The 17,950-nt window shown below is 35.3% G+C and overlaps 1 protein-coding gene across 1 annotated transcript in view; it reads right to left on the reverse strand.

Moving 5' to 3' along the window:
• The window catches only part of KCNH7 (potassium voltage-gated channel subfamily H member 7), a 485,779-nt gene that overhangs the window by 177,088 nt on the left and 290,741 nt on the right, over positions 1-17,950 (reverse strand). The window lies entirely within an intron of this gene.

A 17,950-nucleotide genomic window follows, 5' to 3' on the forward strand; every position in this document is an offset into this window, starting at 1 on the left:
ATAGCAGCTCAGTGGAAGCTGTTTTTTTCTCTTGAACTGGGTTTTACCCTTTCCAGTTGGTTCTTCTATCTCTCTACCAACAAGGCAGTGTGCTTAATCTGAGTTACCTGACCCTTCCTTGGGATTTTTGGAGGGACTTAAACTCTTTCTTCCTTCTACCTCTGTTCACCTTTTCCAGAACTGTAGTGAAACCCAGTTTAGGTGACAATCAAGAATCCTACTCTCTCCCTCAAGCTGCATTTACCCATTGCTTCATAAAGCCCTGGGCATTACATATACAGTGGGCTATGCTACTGAAGTAGGTTTTCAGTCCAAAACCAAAAATATTATAAAGAGCTATATCAGCTATATTAATTAGAAAGTAAGCTCTAATCAATTAGAAAGTAAGCTCTAATCACAAATTGCAATGCACAAGGTATGATTAAAAATAAAATGTCTTACACGAAAAAATGCTCCACATCACTTGGCATCAGGGAACTACAAATCAAAACCACAATGAGATACCACCTCACACCAGTCAGAATGGCTAAAATTAACAAGTCAGGAAATGACAGATACTGGCAAGGATGCGGAGAAAAGGGAACTCTCCTACACTGTTGGTGGGAATGCAAGCTGGTGCAACCACTCTGGAAAACAGCATGAAGTTTCCTCAAAAAGTTGAAAATAGAACTACCCTATGACCCAGCAATTGCACTATCAGGTATTTACCCTACAATTACAAATGTAGTGATCCAAAGGGGCACGTGCACCCGAATGTTTATAGCAGCAATGTCCACAATAGCCAAACTATGGAAAGAACCTAGATGTCCATCAGCAGATGAATGGATAAAGAAGATGTGGGATATATGTACAATGGAATACTATGCAGCTATCAAAAGAAATGAAATCTTGCCATTTGTGATAATGTGGGTGGAACTAGAGGGTATTATGCTTAGCAAAATAAGTCAATTGGAGAAAGACAACTATCATATGATCTCCCTTATATGAGGAAGTGGAGATGCAAAGTGGGGGGTTTGGGGAGTAGGAAAAGAATAAATGAAACAAGATGAGATCAGGAGGGAGACAAACCATAAGATTCTCTTAATCTCACAAAACAAACTGAGGGTTGCTGGGGGGTGGGGGTGTCAGGAGAAGGTGGTGGGGTTATGGACATTGGGGAGGGTATATATATAGTGAGGGCTGTGAAGTGTGTAAACCTGGCGATTCACAGACCTGTACCCCTGGGGCTAATAATACATTGTATGTTTATTAAAAAATTTAAAAATTAAATTAAAAAACAAAATGTCTTTAAAAACATCCTACTCAAATTTGGATGAAATTTTATGTACCCCACTTTTACTATGTCCTACTCAAATTGGTGTTTTTTTCAAAAATAAATTTTGCTTTGAAATTCTTAAAACTTTAACAGTCTATTAAAGGGACCATTTTACAGATGATATGAGGTCTGATAAATTATTTTAGAAAAATTTTAGTCTGTAAACAATCTAAAATAAATAAGTAAAAGAAGTGAATAGTGTTATTGTGGAAAATGTACAAGTGAGGATAAAAACAATCACATAAACATGCATTTGGGGGGCATTCACACACAACTCTGAACTTTTTCTTTGATTCACTAAAGGAAGATGGGTGGGCATGCGGGTGGTTCAGTCGGTTGGGGGTCTGCCTTTGGCTCAGATCAAGATCTCAGGATCCTGCATTGGGTTCAGTGAGAAGTCTCCTTTCCCCTCTGCTCCTCTTCCTGTTCATTCTCTCTCTCTCTCTCTCTCTCTCTCTTTCACTCTCTTTCAAAAATAAATGAATAAAATCTTAAAAGAAATAAAGGAAGATGGAATGGCCAACAGACACATGAAAAAAAAAAAAGAGAGAGAGAAAAAGCTTAACATCACTCAAAATCAGGGAAATACAAATCAAAACCAAGTGAGATACCACCTCAAACCAGTCAGAATGTCTAAAATTAACAAGTCAGGAAATGACAGATGTTGGTGAGGATGTGGAGAAAGGGGAACCCTCTTACACCACTGGTGGGAATGCAAGCTGGTGCAGCCACTCTGAAAAAACGGTATAGAGGCTCCTCAAAAAATCAAAAATAGAGCTACACTATGACCCAGGAGTTGCACTACTAGGTATTTACCCAAAGGATGCAAACCTGGTGATTCAAAGGAGCACCTGCATCCCAATGTTTATAGAAACAATGTTCACAACAGCCAAAATATGGAAAGATCCTGATGTCCATTGACAGATGAATGGATAAAGAAGATGTGGGATGCATATAAAATGGAACATTACTCAGCCATCAGAAAAATGAAATCTCAACATTTTCAATGATGTGGATGGAATTAGAGGGTGTTATGCTAAGTGAAATAAGTCAGTCAGAGAAAGACAATTATCATATGATTTTACTTATATGTAGAACTAAAGAAACAAAACCCAGAGGATCATAGGGGAAGGGAGGGAAAAAATAAAATAAAATATAAAATAAGATGAAATCAGAGAAGGAAACAAACCATGAGACTCTTAACTCTAGGAAACTGAGAGTTACAGAAGGGGAGGTGGTGGGGGGATGGGGTAACTGGATGTTGGGCGTTACGGAGGGCTTGTGATGGAATGAGCACTGGGTGTGATATGTAACTGATGAATCACTAAATTCTACCTCTGAAAATAAAAAAAAAATTAAAAAAAGAAAAACCAAAAAAAAAAAAAAAAAGGCAAAAATAAGAAATAAAAATAAAGGAAGATGGAAGGGATCTGAATAAAGTATATGAAGTTCTGATACAAAATAGGGTGTTTTCTTAAAAGTGTTGTCCGCATATAAAAGAACAGATGGTTTACAGGTGGCAAACCTGTAGAAGTCTTTTCATATCAAATGGTGTAGAAATCATAGAACTGCAGCATTTTAGAATTCATCAATTTTAGGCTCCTCAATTAACAGTTAAGGAATCTAAACCAGAGAATTTAAGGAATCAGACTCCTAAGTAAGAGATAATTTCTAAAGAACTCAATTACAGGACCATGTTTAAAGAGCTCTATATCAAATAATCTCAATGAATTATTTGGAGAAAAATCAATGTGAGAGTTGCCTATGACCAGCAGCAGTAGAATTAGTAATAAAGATGCTGACTTAAGCCAGAAACTGCATAAAATGCTCTCAATATCTGCTACTAATCCTAGTACCAGTATCACTATTTGCAGAGCTATTTATTTTAGAATGTTTAAAACCAAGGATATTAAAAAAAAAAAAAAGCTAATGCTTCTGCTAGTTTACTATTTTCTATGACTTCGCATTATGCAGTCAGACACACATAACCATTTTATATTATTTTCAAGTTACCCAATTGGTTATTTTTAGTCACTGCCACTATTAGTCGTCATTGCAACCACATTAAATTAAAGCTTTATGTATGATCACAGAATGCAACAAGAAAAACGTGGGACCCAAGCAATGATGATATCCATATTGATGAGGAAATGTAGCCCCCATAAGTGTGTCTGCATGGAACTGTGTAGCTGAGCGAGGGTTGTGTCTACGCGGACAGTGGGGCAGGTGGACTGTGTGGATGTGTGCCTGAAGTAAGTTTGTCACTAGTGATAGTTAATGGATGGAGTTCTGTCTGAATCATGGGAACACAATTTATAATGTGGAGTTATCTCACAGAAATGTATTAGTTAATAAAACAGGGCAGAAGCTGTTCTCATCTTCAGAAATGGACACCCACTGTAGGCATTAGTTCTAGCTCTCTAAAGTATTTGTTTTCTAGCATATCAGCTTGACCTATATGTTTGTCTGTGATGAAATCAATTCTTTTTGGGGATAAAATCCAAAAAGAAGCGAGGATGCCCAACTATAAGAATAATTCTTGTGTGGCAACTAGCCAGGAACATTGTGTTCTCAAAATACAAAAAAGTAAATGCTAAATTGCATTGTTACAAAATTTGTGAATCAGGAACCAACTTTTCCCTCTGTGTTTGGAAGTTTACATTTCTGAAGCATTTCTGTACTATTTCAAAGTTTCTTGTGCATGTAAGATTCTGGTCTTAGAAATACTTGTGCTGACAAGCTCTTTTTTACCTCTCAGGAAGTAGCTAACTTACAACCATCGCATGAGAACAGGAGCACAAGCAGCACTTCCTGGCTTCAAGAATTCAGGGAAAGGAGAGACCAGAGGCTGAAAGGTAAGAGCCCACTTAGCCAGGCTGAGGACCGCTGGGAGTCCGCACATAGAGGCATGGCTAGCAACCAGAATTAAAAAGGGGAGAGAGGGACAGAAAGGAACTTGTGACGACCCAGCTCGGAACTGTTTAGCCTTTATGTATAAAAGAATACCTGCTACATTCAAGGTGAGAAGTGTTATGCCTTTGCCAACTAGTGAAACTGGTCAAGCATGAAAAAGAATTTGATTATTTTGGAACATACAGCTTTAATGTCTAGATTGTACTTCCAACGCCAAAACTGAAGAAAAACCAGATCAAACTAATATGTTCCCTTGAGCTGTTTGTTCAAAACAAAAATAATTTTATTTCTACAAATACTTGTGATTTAAAAATATTGCTGAGTTACAGCAGATTAAAAGGGTTGTAATCAGATTCCTTAAAAGGTGACTCTCCAGGCAATGGCTCATTCCATGATTCACCCTTCTTGAAGTAACTAAAGTATGAGGGCATTTTTTCAGGATGTTAGTCTCTGCAAGGGTGTTAGTTGTTGAAATGGAATGATTCTTATACAGAACCAGGGTCGTCAGCTAGTTTCACACTTAAAGTATAGATTTGATGGGGTGCATGGGCGGCTCAGTGGATTAAGCCTCTGCCCTCGGCTCAGGTCGTGATCCCAGGGTCCTGGGATGGAGCTCCACATCAGGCTCTGCTCAGCAGGGAGCCTGCTTCCCTCTCTCTCTCTCTGCCAGCCTCTCTGCCTACTTGTGATCTCTCTATCTCTTTGTCAAGTAAATAAATAAAATCTTAAAAAAAAACAAAACACATAGACTTCAAATAGCTTTTTTTGTTTTATAATCTGGAAAAATTCTTTCCATTGACTGTTGGATTTTACAACATCAAAATTTTTGCTTCTTAGTGGATTTCCCTCAGATCCATAATTTTTATTTATATTCTAGAAACATCACAATTAGGCATCTAATTTGTATTGAAAATTCATGACATATAATTTGTGTTCTTCCCTTTTCCTTTAAGCGCTTTATTTTCATCTATTTGTATTTTTGCTGTGGCTGTTGCTTTTGCTATGAAGTAACAGGAAAAGTTGTTATTTTTGCTGAAAGGAATCAACATCTCATTTTCTTTAAAGCAATTTTTTATTCTTAAGTAAAAATGAAAACTTTGCCTTTGTCATGCAGTATACAAAATTTAAAATCAAAACCTAAATTAAAATTGGAATATTGTATTAAAATATTGCTTGTTTATAATTAAAAATCTGGGTAATTGAGACAGGCTTGAGAGGTAAGGACATGGGTTTGGCAGTGAAACACATAGGTCCCTCTCTGTGTACATATTCTGCCTTATGAACACTGTATGTATCTTTTAGATGGAGACAGTGCCCTGTGTAGTGTTCTGCAAAGTAAGCAAAGGAAGCAAAGTAAGCAAAGGATAAGCAAATAGTTTTAGGAACCCAAGGAAAAAATGTTGGTTCTTTAACTCAGATGTTGGAACATGGGAGACGAACTTGTCTCTCTCTGGGCCTTGCTCACATAGGCTGGGCTTTGAGAAAGTTCAGAATGTTGCCAGGTTGTCAGAGAAGGGTAGCCTCTATCAAAGAGAAGCAGCTTTCTTAGGAATCCCAAATGTCATGGGATCTTGCAAACTGACTTCTCAATGTCTATGTTCCTTTCTTTGTCTTGTCCTTGTTGCTATTCATGGCCCCTTGGCAAAGTCTGATTTAAATGTTCTAATATGAACTCAGCTCTTCTAAAATCCATTATCAAGTTGAGTAGTCACATTTATGCCATATAGCTGGGTACGACCATGGCAGTAGAAAATAATGCTTGCCCTTGTGGAGATCCTACTGCTATTGCTAACATTTGAGGATAACAGTAGGTTTTGGTCTTTCTTCAAACTGTCACTTAGCTGACTAAGAAACACAAGGTCACTTTCCATACGGTAACTATTTTTGACACTTGTAATTTAAGTGACTGCCACTAAATGAAAGATGGCATATTCCCTGAGTTTAAATGTGCAGTAATAAGCATTTCCCAGGCAGGGACAACTGCCAAGGGTTTGAGTTTGATCTTTGCCTCATATTATCTGAAGAAAGTTGCTTTCTTCATCTAAGAACTCAGCTAACACTAGGTCCCTTGTGGGTGGTGTTCAGCATGGAATTGTATAATGACTAATATGAAAGTGCTGAATATACTAACTGTACTACTTAGTAAGCAACAATTGATTAGTGCTCTAAGGTATGTGGGCATTTACATGGGAATTATTCCATTATGGACCCTATTTCTTGATTAACACAATATGGAAATCTGTGTGTGCATGCACATACACTCAAGTGCATGTACACACACACACACACACACCCCTACTTCAGAGGAGGTTTTATTTGCATGGCCTAGAACACTATTATGCTTTTTTTTTTTTTAGCTGATAATATATCTAGGATGGAATCTAATAATGCCCTTGTAATAATTCAATGACTTCTTGCATTATGTCCTTAAACTTCCAGATTTAACTATCTACTACTATTCTTTTAAAAAATGAAAGGAAAATTGAGTTCAAAGTTTGTAAAGTGCAGAATGAAAAAACTAATCCAGCATGTTGACTGTTGAACAAAAGCATATAATTAGAGTTTGCCGTAAGACCATTTTCAGTAGTAAGTGACTTCATGGCATTGTCTCCTTATGGTTATAGACAGTGTCTGAATCTATTAATCTGTCAATTTACACACACACACAAAGGGATTTTTTTTTAGCGTAAGAGAAAAAGTTCTTTTTTTCCTTAACATTCTCCTGTGCCTGGCATTTACAATGATTTATTGTGGGATTATCTAAGACATATATTTTATAATAAAACTCACAGCTACTCTTTATCAGAAGCTTAAAATGTGTCTAAAACAAAGATTTCATTGGGCATTCATTCTCTAATAGTAGTAAATTAGTGAAACTCAAAATTCTTCTTCCAAAACTTAAAATATACATGTGTTTTTCTTCTATATCTTTCCCACACATAATTAATTTAAAAACAATTATTATCACATTTCTGTTGCTTCCTTGATCCTGTTTTTCTATCTACATTTCTATTTTTCCTTTTTTTTTTAAATCTCTCATTCTGAAATCTCTGCATAACATGGTTAAGACCTGCATTTTTTTCTACCTAATTTACAGATATGAGCCAGAGAGTTTAAATGGTATGACCAAGGTTGAGGAACAAGGCAGAAATTTCACAGGTACTGAGTTCCCCTTAAAAGCATTAGCACAGACCTTGGGAGTGTTATATTTGCAGAATTCTTCTCAATGAATTTTCTTAGCTCTGCTAACATAATGCAAGCATTGCACTCCTGAGGAAATTGAGGTCCAGAGAGGTGAAAGAGAATTCACTAACCCTTAAAATTGCTATACAATTGATCTGTTCTGCTTTTCTTTCTTAACAAACCTTGGGAAGATCTCTCATGGTAAATTTATAGAGACATCTATACAGGTTATTTCCCTTATTATTTTTACGAGTGACCTTGATCACTAATTCTTTGTAACATTAAGGATGAGAGGATTATTGGTTTAGGATTAAGGAAGTACAACAAAATATTTTTGCATCTGTAAAATTACAACAGGGTTCTACTTCTGAGGTTCATTAAAGGGTAAATCATCATCCTGTTCATTTTTAGCTCCCTTAGCTCGATATATCTTCCGCATCAAACTCTTTGCCCCATATTTCATAAGCTTAGAAAATTCATAATAGCTTTCCATAGTTTCTCCAAACCCCACCTGGTTAAAATAAGTTTAGCATTAAGTTAGACATGTGATTCAGAGCCATTTTTTTATTTCTGAAGGCTAATTCAGCTAAATGATGGATTAGTGATGGCCTATCCCCTTACCCTCCAAAGTAATTTGTTTTTATGTTCTCAGCCTGGAATCATGCCCTCACTATTAATATTTCATACCAATAAGTAAGGGCTTCAATATGCCCATCTGCTAAGCTGGCACAATTCCTGCTACCCATATCTAAATATTGCCCCTAGGAATGAGTAATGATTTTCAGCCTCCTTCAGTTGCCATGGTATTTTTTTCCCTACACAATGCTTAGACTAGAGTAGCATAATTCTTTCCTGATCATCAGTTGTTTAAGTAACATATGCAAATAGATTACTTTGTTTGAAAGAGACCAAAAACTCACTAGCCCTAGGAAATATCTCCATTTACGTAAGTTAGAAAACATAGGCTATTTAAAGAGATTTCATTATTTAGTATATCCCCCCACTAGGATATAAATACATATAAATGTTAGGAAAATTAGTAGCGTACAACATGATAAGCATCAAAGGCTGACAATTTTTACTGAATGGCAAAGTAAGACGGGAAAGGAAAAAGTCAGTGTTGTGGTGCTGTATGAGATTTCAATGTGTCCCATTAAATAAATTTGTGGTGTACAGCAATGGTGTACAGTGGATACTTACTTCTACGACTTTAAACACATTAGGACATTACAAATCAGAAGTCAGTGCTGGATCTCCCAAGATCCTATTACAAAGGATTTGAAACTGTATTTTTGAAATTTCATCATCTGGTATATTTTAAGTTTGGGAATTGGAGAGGAGTTTGGAATGTCCTGACATCAGATTCAAATATTACCTTCTTTATTCTGACCCTGGCCAAATTACTGAGCTTTTGTACATTTGCTTCACCATTTATAAAGCATGAAATTATAAAGGGTTGTCCTGGGAATAAATAAAATAATGGTTATAAAAGTGCTGGGTATTAAATACTTAAATACTAACTTATCATGTATTGCTTTAAGACATTTACAAGTCATTTTCATTTTTTTCTGGAAACTATGTCCTGCCATGCTAATGCTCAGATAGAGAACTGAAAGTCTGTAAGAATTCAACCCAAGAGGCCACTGCCTTCTGGGGAATCTACTAGCACCAAAACTTTCCTCTGAAACAAGCACCTTTGTTTGTCGTTCTGTGTTTTTCCTTTTCCTCATATTTCATGGAATTCACCAGACTCATAGCTGGGACACCTATCTGGGTTTATGTCTTTTCTAAATCTATTTTTGATAGACACTTCGCCAAGGAAGACATACAAATGGCTGACAGACACATGAAAAAAATATTCATCACCATTAACTATCAGGGAGATTCAAATAAAAAACCACACTGAGATACCACCTTACAGCAGTTAGAATGACCTAAATTAGCAAGACAGTAAACTGGAGAGAATGTGGAGAAATAGGAACCCTCTTACACTGTTGGGAATGCAAGTTGGTGCAGCCACTTTGGAAAACAGTGTGGAGATCCCTTCAGTAATTAAAAATAGAGCTTCCCTATGACCCTGCCATTGCTCTACTGGGTATTTACCCCAAAGATACTGAGGTAGCGAAAAGAAGGACCATCTGTACCCCAATGTTCATAGCAGCATTGGCCACAGTCGCCAAACTGTGGAAAAACCAAGATGTCCTACAACAGACGAATGGATAAAGAAGATATGGTCCATATATACAATGGAGTATTATGCTTCCATCAAAAAGGATGAATACCCAATTTTTGTATCAACATGGACAGGCCTGGAAGAGATAATGCTGAGTGAAATAAGTCAAACAGAGAGAGTCAAGTATCATATGATTTCACTTACTTGTGGGGCATAAGGAATAACACGGAGGATATTGGGAGATGGAGAGGAGAAGTGAGTTGGGGGAAATTGGAGAGGGAGACAAACCATGAGAGACTGTGGAGGGGAGTGGAGTAGGGGGATGGATGAGACTGGTGGTGGTATTAAGGAGGGCATGTATTGCATGGGAGCACTGGTGTGGTGCATAAACAATGAATTCTGGAACACTGAAAAGAAATAAAAAATAAAATAAAATGAAAAAAAAGAATGGTTACATTGTTCTAGTCCAATTTTATTTAGGCAAATCATAATATTTGGGGACTTGCAGGTGTTCAAGAAAAGCTTCATCATTATTTACAGTTCATTTATTCATAACAAGATTAGAATGAGGCTTCCTCACAAACTCAGTTCCATATGGCCTATACTACTGACACAAACTACCTGTCTTAATTGAACTCGTTGGCTTAAAAATATGATCATTTAGTACAAGGAAGGAAAAATAATTTACCGTTATGAAAACAGCATTAATTCATTATTCATTTAAGCAGACACTTATTAACTATCTAATAAAGACCAGATACTTTGCTTGAAGCTGCAAAGACAAATAAGACAGAGTAATTGCCTTTATGGGGCTTTCATTCTGGTGAGCAAAGCTGAGGGTCAGGGAGAGATTAAATCTGTATACGCCAAAGTGTAATATTTTTGTTTTAGCAACTCTAAGAGAATTATGTATTGAGCACAAGGGTACCCAAAGGGAAAGTGAATCAATTTTACAAGATAGATAAGTATCAGAAGTGGCATTATTTTTCAAATAGTCTCTGGGGAGCCTTGTCCCAAAAGATGAGCAAGATTTGATCAGGATTTGGATGAGGATACGAGGGTTCAGGCATTTGAAAGGTAGAGTTTATTGATGACATGTCAATGGTGTAACTATTTAAAAAGATTTTATTTATTCATTTGAGAGAGTCAGAGATGGTGAGAGAGAGCACACTCGAGCAGGGGAGAGAGAAGCAGGCTCCTTGCTCAGCATGGATCCAAACATGGGACTCTATTCCAGGTCCCTGGGATTACAACCTGAGCCAGAGGCAGACACTTAACTGACTGAGCCACAAGGTGCCCCTACTTATTTCTATTTCATTTAAAATTTTATCCATTTTTTTTTAACCACTATCCATTTTTCTATTTGCTTATTTGCTCAACCCCAGTATACAGGTATAGCAGTATAAGAATTGTTAACCTATATTTCCACAGGAAATAACTTTTTAAACTATAGTACAGTACTTTGGTATTATTCCTTTATTCATTATTCTTACAGTTTCCACTAATTTCTTATGTTACTTAGGTAAATTTTACTCCCCCCATTCCCTTCATGAAGTTATGGCAGAAATCTGTCATACAAATTTTTTAAATTTATTTTTGTATTTTTGTTTTTTAATATGTGAGCCCCCTGTTTTTCAGATTCCACACATGAGAGAGATCAGACATATTTGACTTTCTTTGTCTGACTTATTTTACTTAGCATAATGTCCTCAAGGTCCATCCATGTTGTCATAAGTGGAAAGACTTCATTCTTTTTTTATGGCTGAATAACATTCCATTGTATATATATTGCACTATTTCTTCATTCATTCATCCATCAATGGTCACTTAGCTTGTTTCCATGTTCCACATTGTAAATAATGTTGCTGAACATAAGATGCATATATCTTTTCATGTTAGTGTTTTAATTTTCTTGGAATAAATGCACAGAAGTGAAATTATTAGATTATAGGGTAGCTCTATTTTTAATTTTTTAGGAATTTCCCTGCTGTTTTCCACAGTGGCTGCACCAATTAACATTCTCACCAACAGTGCAGGCAGAAGAGTTCACTTTTCTCCACAACTCATCAACATTTGTCATTTCCTGTCTTTTTGATAACAGCCATTCTGACATGTGTAGGTGACAGCTTACTGTGGTTTTGATTTGCATATCTCTGATGATTAATGATGTGGAGCATCCTTTTATGTACCTGTTAATCATATATATATGTCTTCTTTGGAAACATTTCTATTCAGATCTTCTGCTTATTTTAATTGGATTATTTGTTTCTTTATTGTTGAATTGTAGAAGTTTTTTATATTTTTTTATTAGCTCCTTATCAGATATATGATTTGTAAATATTGTCTTCTATTCATAGACTGACTTTTCATTTTGTTGATGGTTTCTATTGCTGTGCAGAAGATTTTTTAGAATGATGTAATCCCACTTATTTATTTTTACTTTTGTTGTTTTTGCTTTCGGTATCAGATTTAAAAATCATCATCAAGATCTATGCCAAAGAATTCACTGCCTGTTTTCTTCTAAGAGTTTTATGGTTTCAGGTCTTACATTCAAGTCTCTATCTATTTTGAGTTTATTTTTGTATAAAGTGAAATATAGTGGTTGAGTCTCATTATTTGGCATGTGGCTTTCCAGTATTCCCAGAACCATTTAATGAAGAGAGACTTTCTTTTCCCTATTGTATGTTCTTGGCTCCTCTGTTGTAAATTAGTTGACCTTATATGCAAGGGCTCATTCCTGAGTTCCTTAATCTGTTCTATTGATCTTTGTGTGTGTTCCTATTCCGTTATCATTCTGTTTTAATTAGTATAGCTTTGTAATATAGTTTGACATCGAGACTATGATGCCTCAACTTTGTTCTTTCTCAAGATGGCTTTGGCTATTCAGGGTATTTTGTGGTTCCATACAGATTTTAGGATTATTTGGTCTATGTCTTTGAAAAAATGCTGTTGAAATTCTGATAAGGATTGCATTGAGTCTGTAGATTGCTTTGCACAGTAAGAACATTTTGACAACACTGGCTCTTTCAATCTGTGAGCATGGAGTATCTTTCTATTTGTGTCTTCAATTTCTTTCACAAATGTCTTCTGGTTTGCAATATACATATCCTTTGCCTTCTTAGTTAGATTTATTCCTGATATTTTATTCTTTTTGATGCAATTATAAATGGGATGGTTTTCTTTGTTTTTGTTTCTGATAGCTTATTTTTAGTGTGTATGCAAAATATCTTTGTGTTTTTGTGATTTTGTACACTGCAACTTGAATTAACTTTTTATTTGTCTCAATAGCTTTTTGATGGAATTTTTAGGATTTTCTACATATATCTCATCATCTTAAAATAATGATAGTTTTATTTCTTTATTTCCAATTTAGATGCTTTTATTTCTTTTTCTTGCCTAATTGCTCTGGCTAGGACTTCCAACACTATGCTGAATAGAAGTGAGGGTAACATCCTTATCTTGTTTCAAATCTTAGAGTAAAGACTTTCACATTTTCACCATTAAGTATGATTAATGGTGGGTTATTTAGCTGTGGGTTTGTCATATGTAGCCTTTATTATTTTGAGGTACATACCATCTATACTCACTTTGTTTAAAGTTTTTTTTTTTTTTAATCATAGATTGGTGTTGGATTTTGTCAAATGCTTTTTCTCTGTCTATTGAGGTGATCATAAGAATTTTACTTTTTTACTTTCTTTTGTCACAGTGATTGATCTGTGGATGTTGAGCCATCCTCTCATTCCTAAGATTATGGTCTATGGTACTTTCAATGTATTGGTGAATTCCGTTTGCTAATATTTTGCTAAGGATTGTTGCATCTATTTTCATTAGGGATATTGGTCTAATTTTCTTTTCCTGTGGTATTGTTGTTTTTTTTTTTGTTTTGTTTTGTTTTGTTTTGTTTTTTTTGGTCACATAGTGCTAGCCTCATAAAATGAATTTGGAAGAGTTCCCTCTTCAATTCTTCTGGAAGAGTTGGAGGATTGTTATTAGTTCTCCTTTGGATGTTTGGTAGAATTCACCAGTGAAACCATCTGGTCCTGGATTTTTTGTTTTGTTTTGTTTTGGTGCTGGGGGTGGGGGTAGGGTTGATTACTGATTCAATCTCCTTACTAGTAATTGTTCTGTCCAGATTTTCTGTGTCTTCTTGATTCACTTTTGGAAGATTTTATATTTCTAGGAATTTGTCCATTTCTTTTAGGTTGTCCAATTTGTTGGTATTTAATTTTTCATTGTAGTGACTTTGATTCTTTGTATTTCTGTGGTATCAGCTGTAACACTTATTTCTATTTTCACTTATTTGAATCTTCTCTCTTTTTTTCTTGGTGAGTCTAGCTGAAAGTTTGTTAATTTTGTTTATTTTTTCAAAGAACCAACTCTAAGTTTCATTGATCTTCTGTATTATCTTTTTAGTCTTTATTTTATTTACTTCTGTTCTAATCTTTGTTATTTCTTTCTTTCTACTAGCTTTGGGCTTTTAATTGTTCTTTTTCTAGTTCCATGAGGTGTAAAGTTATCCCTTTATATGTTTTCTTATTACGAATTAGCACCCTTTCTTTTCAGTTTTAGAAAGTCCCTTTAACATTTCTTATAAGGCTGGTTTAATGGCAATGAACGCATTATTTATTTGTTGCTTATTTATTTCTATTGCTGATCTCTTTTCTCTAGAATAAAAGCTTTATAGGGCATTATTTACTATTTTCGTTCACTAGCTACAATAGGGCCTGACCTATCACAAATAATTTTCAAACTAAAAAATTAAAGAAAGAATGATTTGGATAATACAAATACATGTATGATACAATGAGTCATTATTCAAAAACTTTTAAGATGTTAAATATTTTGTATCATTTCTATTTCTAGTCAGGTAAATAACAGAAAAAAATATAATGAAGCAAAGGTAACTGACATTTTAATAAGCATTTTTTCTTTGTTCAAAATTTATTATTGGGTTGTGTGATAAGCAGATTCAATGTTTTATGTATTCTATGGCTCAAAGAATGAAGTTAGAGCTTAGATGTAGTAGAAATAAGAAGAAAATCTAAAGATATATGAGAAATATGTAAAAGAAAGAATTCTAGTGAGAAAGTAGTGAAAGAAAATAATTTTTTAGGACTTAATGAAAATTATTGTAAAGAGAATCAAATGCAAATGGAGCTCAAATAGCATAAAAGATGCTTATCTTTTTTTTTAGAAATATCTTTTTTGGTTTCTTAAAGTATCTTTATAGTTTTTCTCAGATATTATACATATGGAATAAATACAGGTATAATTTAAAAATAGGCCATCACTTAATGCTCTGAAAATAACTCTCAAGAAAATAAAATACAGTCTAAAATTTTTCAGATTAGATCTCAATATACCCTGAAACTAATCCCTTCAAGAATTGCCGTGAAATGCTAGAGGGAAAATTACATAAATTAAGTATCTTAATGGTATCACATACAGAAAGGACAAAGGGCTATTGTGATGGAGGATAGAGGAATTCTGACATCCAACCGACCAGGTGAGAGACTCTCATGGGTAGGAATAATAGGTCATTCCTCTTTATTGGGTCAATATGTAATCCCCCAGTCCTTGAAAAAGGGGACCTAAACATTTCCTGAAGAAATACATACAAGAATGAATGAAAACTTCAGTTTCATGAAGGCACTGTTAATAATATAGTTATATACAGGAAAAACTCCATGCAGAGATTTCAGCTGAAATACCTTAGAAAGTCACAAAGCTATACAATTACATTGCTTGGGAATTTACCAAAATTTAATTTATTGATGATATGGTCCCAGAAATGTTGTAAAGTGTTTATGACTTTAATATATCTGTAAATGAGATTACCAACTTCAGCCCACTAGATAGATAAAATATTTGTTTCCCTTACTTATTTACTTTTTGTTTGTTTTTTATAAATCTAAATTAAGATGAGCAAAACTATTCTGGGTCCCGCTTTGGAAGAACTATTCAACATGTGACCATGCTCAGTAGGATTACTTGACAGTTTTATATAAATATTGCTATCTATTTAACTGGCAGGCAACTTCTATGTTTCAACTTTTTAAGGAAAATGTAGAGAGATATTTGTATCCTAGTTTAATACATATGCAAGTACATTGCTCTATATACTCACTGGGAACAAATGCCTATGAAGATGGGCTGTTATATAAATTATGAATATTTTATAAAAAAAGAAGAAGAAGCATATTTTTGAATCATAAATTTTCATTTATTCAAATTAGTACAAACTTCTCTCTCTTAAGCAGGTAGACACTTTTAAGAATTTTAACTTATTCTTAAATATTGGTATCTAATTTCCTTTAATCACACAATTCACTGACTACCCACTGAACAAGTGTCAAAAGACAGGTGTATTTTTTTTATGTCTGTGGCATGAATATTTATTTTCTTGGATATTTCAAACTACATACACTGAAGATAAAAGTGAATGTTTAATACAATAAAAATGTAGCTGCTTGAAGGCATGGGCTATAGTTCTGACTTTTCATTTGTCATTCTTCAAGTTGACAGAGGAGCCTGTCAACTCATTACTTCAGAGCTTTCATTGTCTTTTTCTAACTGTAGCATAGTTTTCTTTTCTAAAAGTCTTAATTTCTTATTTTGTAAAACAAAAGTAGAGGAACAAAATCTCAGTCATACACATGTTAGAGAATTGTCCTAATAGAACTGTCATGTTCCTTTATTATAATCTCTTAATACAGTTGTATGAACGCACTTGAAAGGTAAGCTATCTACTTATTAGATGGTAATGACTTCCAGAAGCTACTGAGGGCAGAGTACTTTTTTGTTTGTTTGTTTTGTTTTTCATTTAAGCCTTTATGTACAGTATATAAATCCCATGTGAACTGTCTCAAAGAAAAACCCCTGAAAACTTAGTGGTGCTTATCCCTTCGACTTTTGGAAGAAAACTATGGAAAGCTAGAGCCAAAACGAACATGTAAACTCATCCTACCAGCATGTACATGATGAAAGCCAATCTGGGTGGTGGTTGCAATACTGTAGCCAGGGCCCCCAAGTCCATGACCTGAAGCCTGCCCTCTGGACACTACGTTCCATGTTCTTTCCTCTGGATGATATGCCTAGGCTTGGTTTACAAAAGTAAAACACTAACTTTTGTCTCTTCTCATGATCAAATATTTTTTTCAGGTAGAATGTTAAATGTTCAGGTAGATAAGAATGGTAAAGAACGTATGAGCCGTCCTCGGCATGCAATATCAAACAGCAATGGAAGTATTGGGCATTTGAGGCTCTCACTTCCTTGATTTTTCAGTTATTGGTAAAATATAGTGCTCATACCAGGCACTGACTCTGCACAGTTCAGCCCAGCCTCCTCCTCTCCAGCTAAGTCACTTGGCAAGCAGGCTTAGTCCAGGATCCAGAGCTCGGAATCTGACCGTGCGTGGGAGGCTTTAGAGCATGTAAAGCCTTCTATTTGGGGACACAGGATCAAATCACACCTGCTGCTAGTTTGCTCCTGACCTTGAAGTTCTGTAGAATAACTGGCTTTCTGCCTTATTCCTCAACCCTGGCTCCCTTCCATATTTACTCTACTCTTGCTTTCTTGTCTGAATCCCAGCCTTTGTAATTTGCTTTGGTTTCTACTCTGTTAGATAGTCTCCCATGGGGAAATTCTACCTCTGTCTGTTGTCTGGATCTCTGCTATTTGTAAACAGATTTTCCTGGGACTGACTGCCCACCTACTTACCTGAATTTTTGACACTGTCTTGTGCTGCCTGTGGAGCGATCCTCTTAACCTCTGTTGGATCTCCTTGTGCTCAGTAACATTCTGGACAGCCAGTTCGTGCCTACAGCCATGCTTCCTGCATGTCACAGTCATTTGGGACCAGACTTTCTCCCAGTACCAGCAGCTAGAGCTGCCACTCAAGAGACTGACTTTCCCAGGGAATACAATTCCCGGTTCTGGCCACTAGTATCCGCCTTTCTTCTTCTGCATGTAATACCACTGCCTACATCCCAGGCCTTTCCAAGTGCTTTCTTTTGTCTTTTTTAAACACAAGCATTTATTTGTGAAGTAATTGAGAATACAATATTTTACCTTGGAACTAAGGAGATTATGCTTATGTGAGTTGAACTGTGAGAAATAATTATACAAAAATAAATAAATACACATAACACACATACAAACTTTAAACAAACTAAACAAACTAAATTACTATTTTAGTTAAAAAATTCCAAACCTAGCCCACGGAGATATTTTACACTGGACCTTCTCAGTTAGCCACAGAACTGTAAAATTAATTTAAACCAAATATGTCTGCAGTGCTTGAAGCATTATGAACAATCTTTCAGAAGCTGACTCACTTGCAGGAAATGGGGTTTTGCCATGCGTA

This window comes from Mustela nigripes, chromosome 3 (assembly GCF_022355385.1).
Source record: "Mustela nigripes isolate SB6536 chromosome 3, MUSNIG.SB6536, whole genome shotgun sequence".
In the NCBI taxonomy this organism is placed as follows: Eukaryota; Metazoa; Chordata; class Mammalia; order Carnivora; family Mustelidae; genus Mustela; species Mustela nigripes.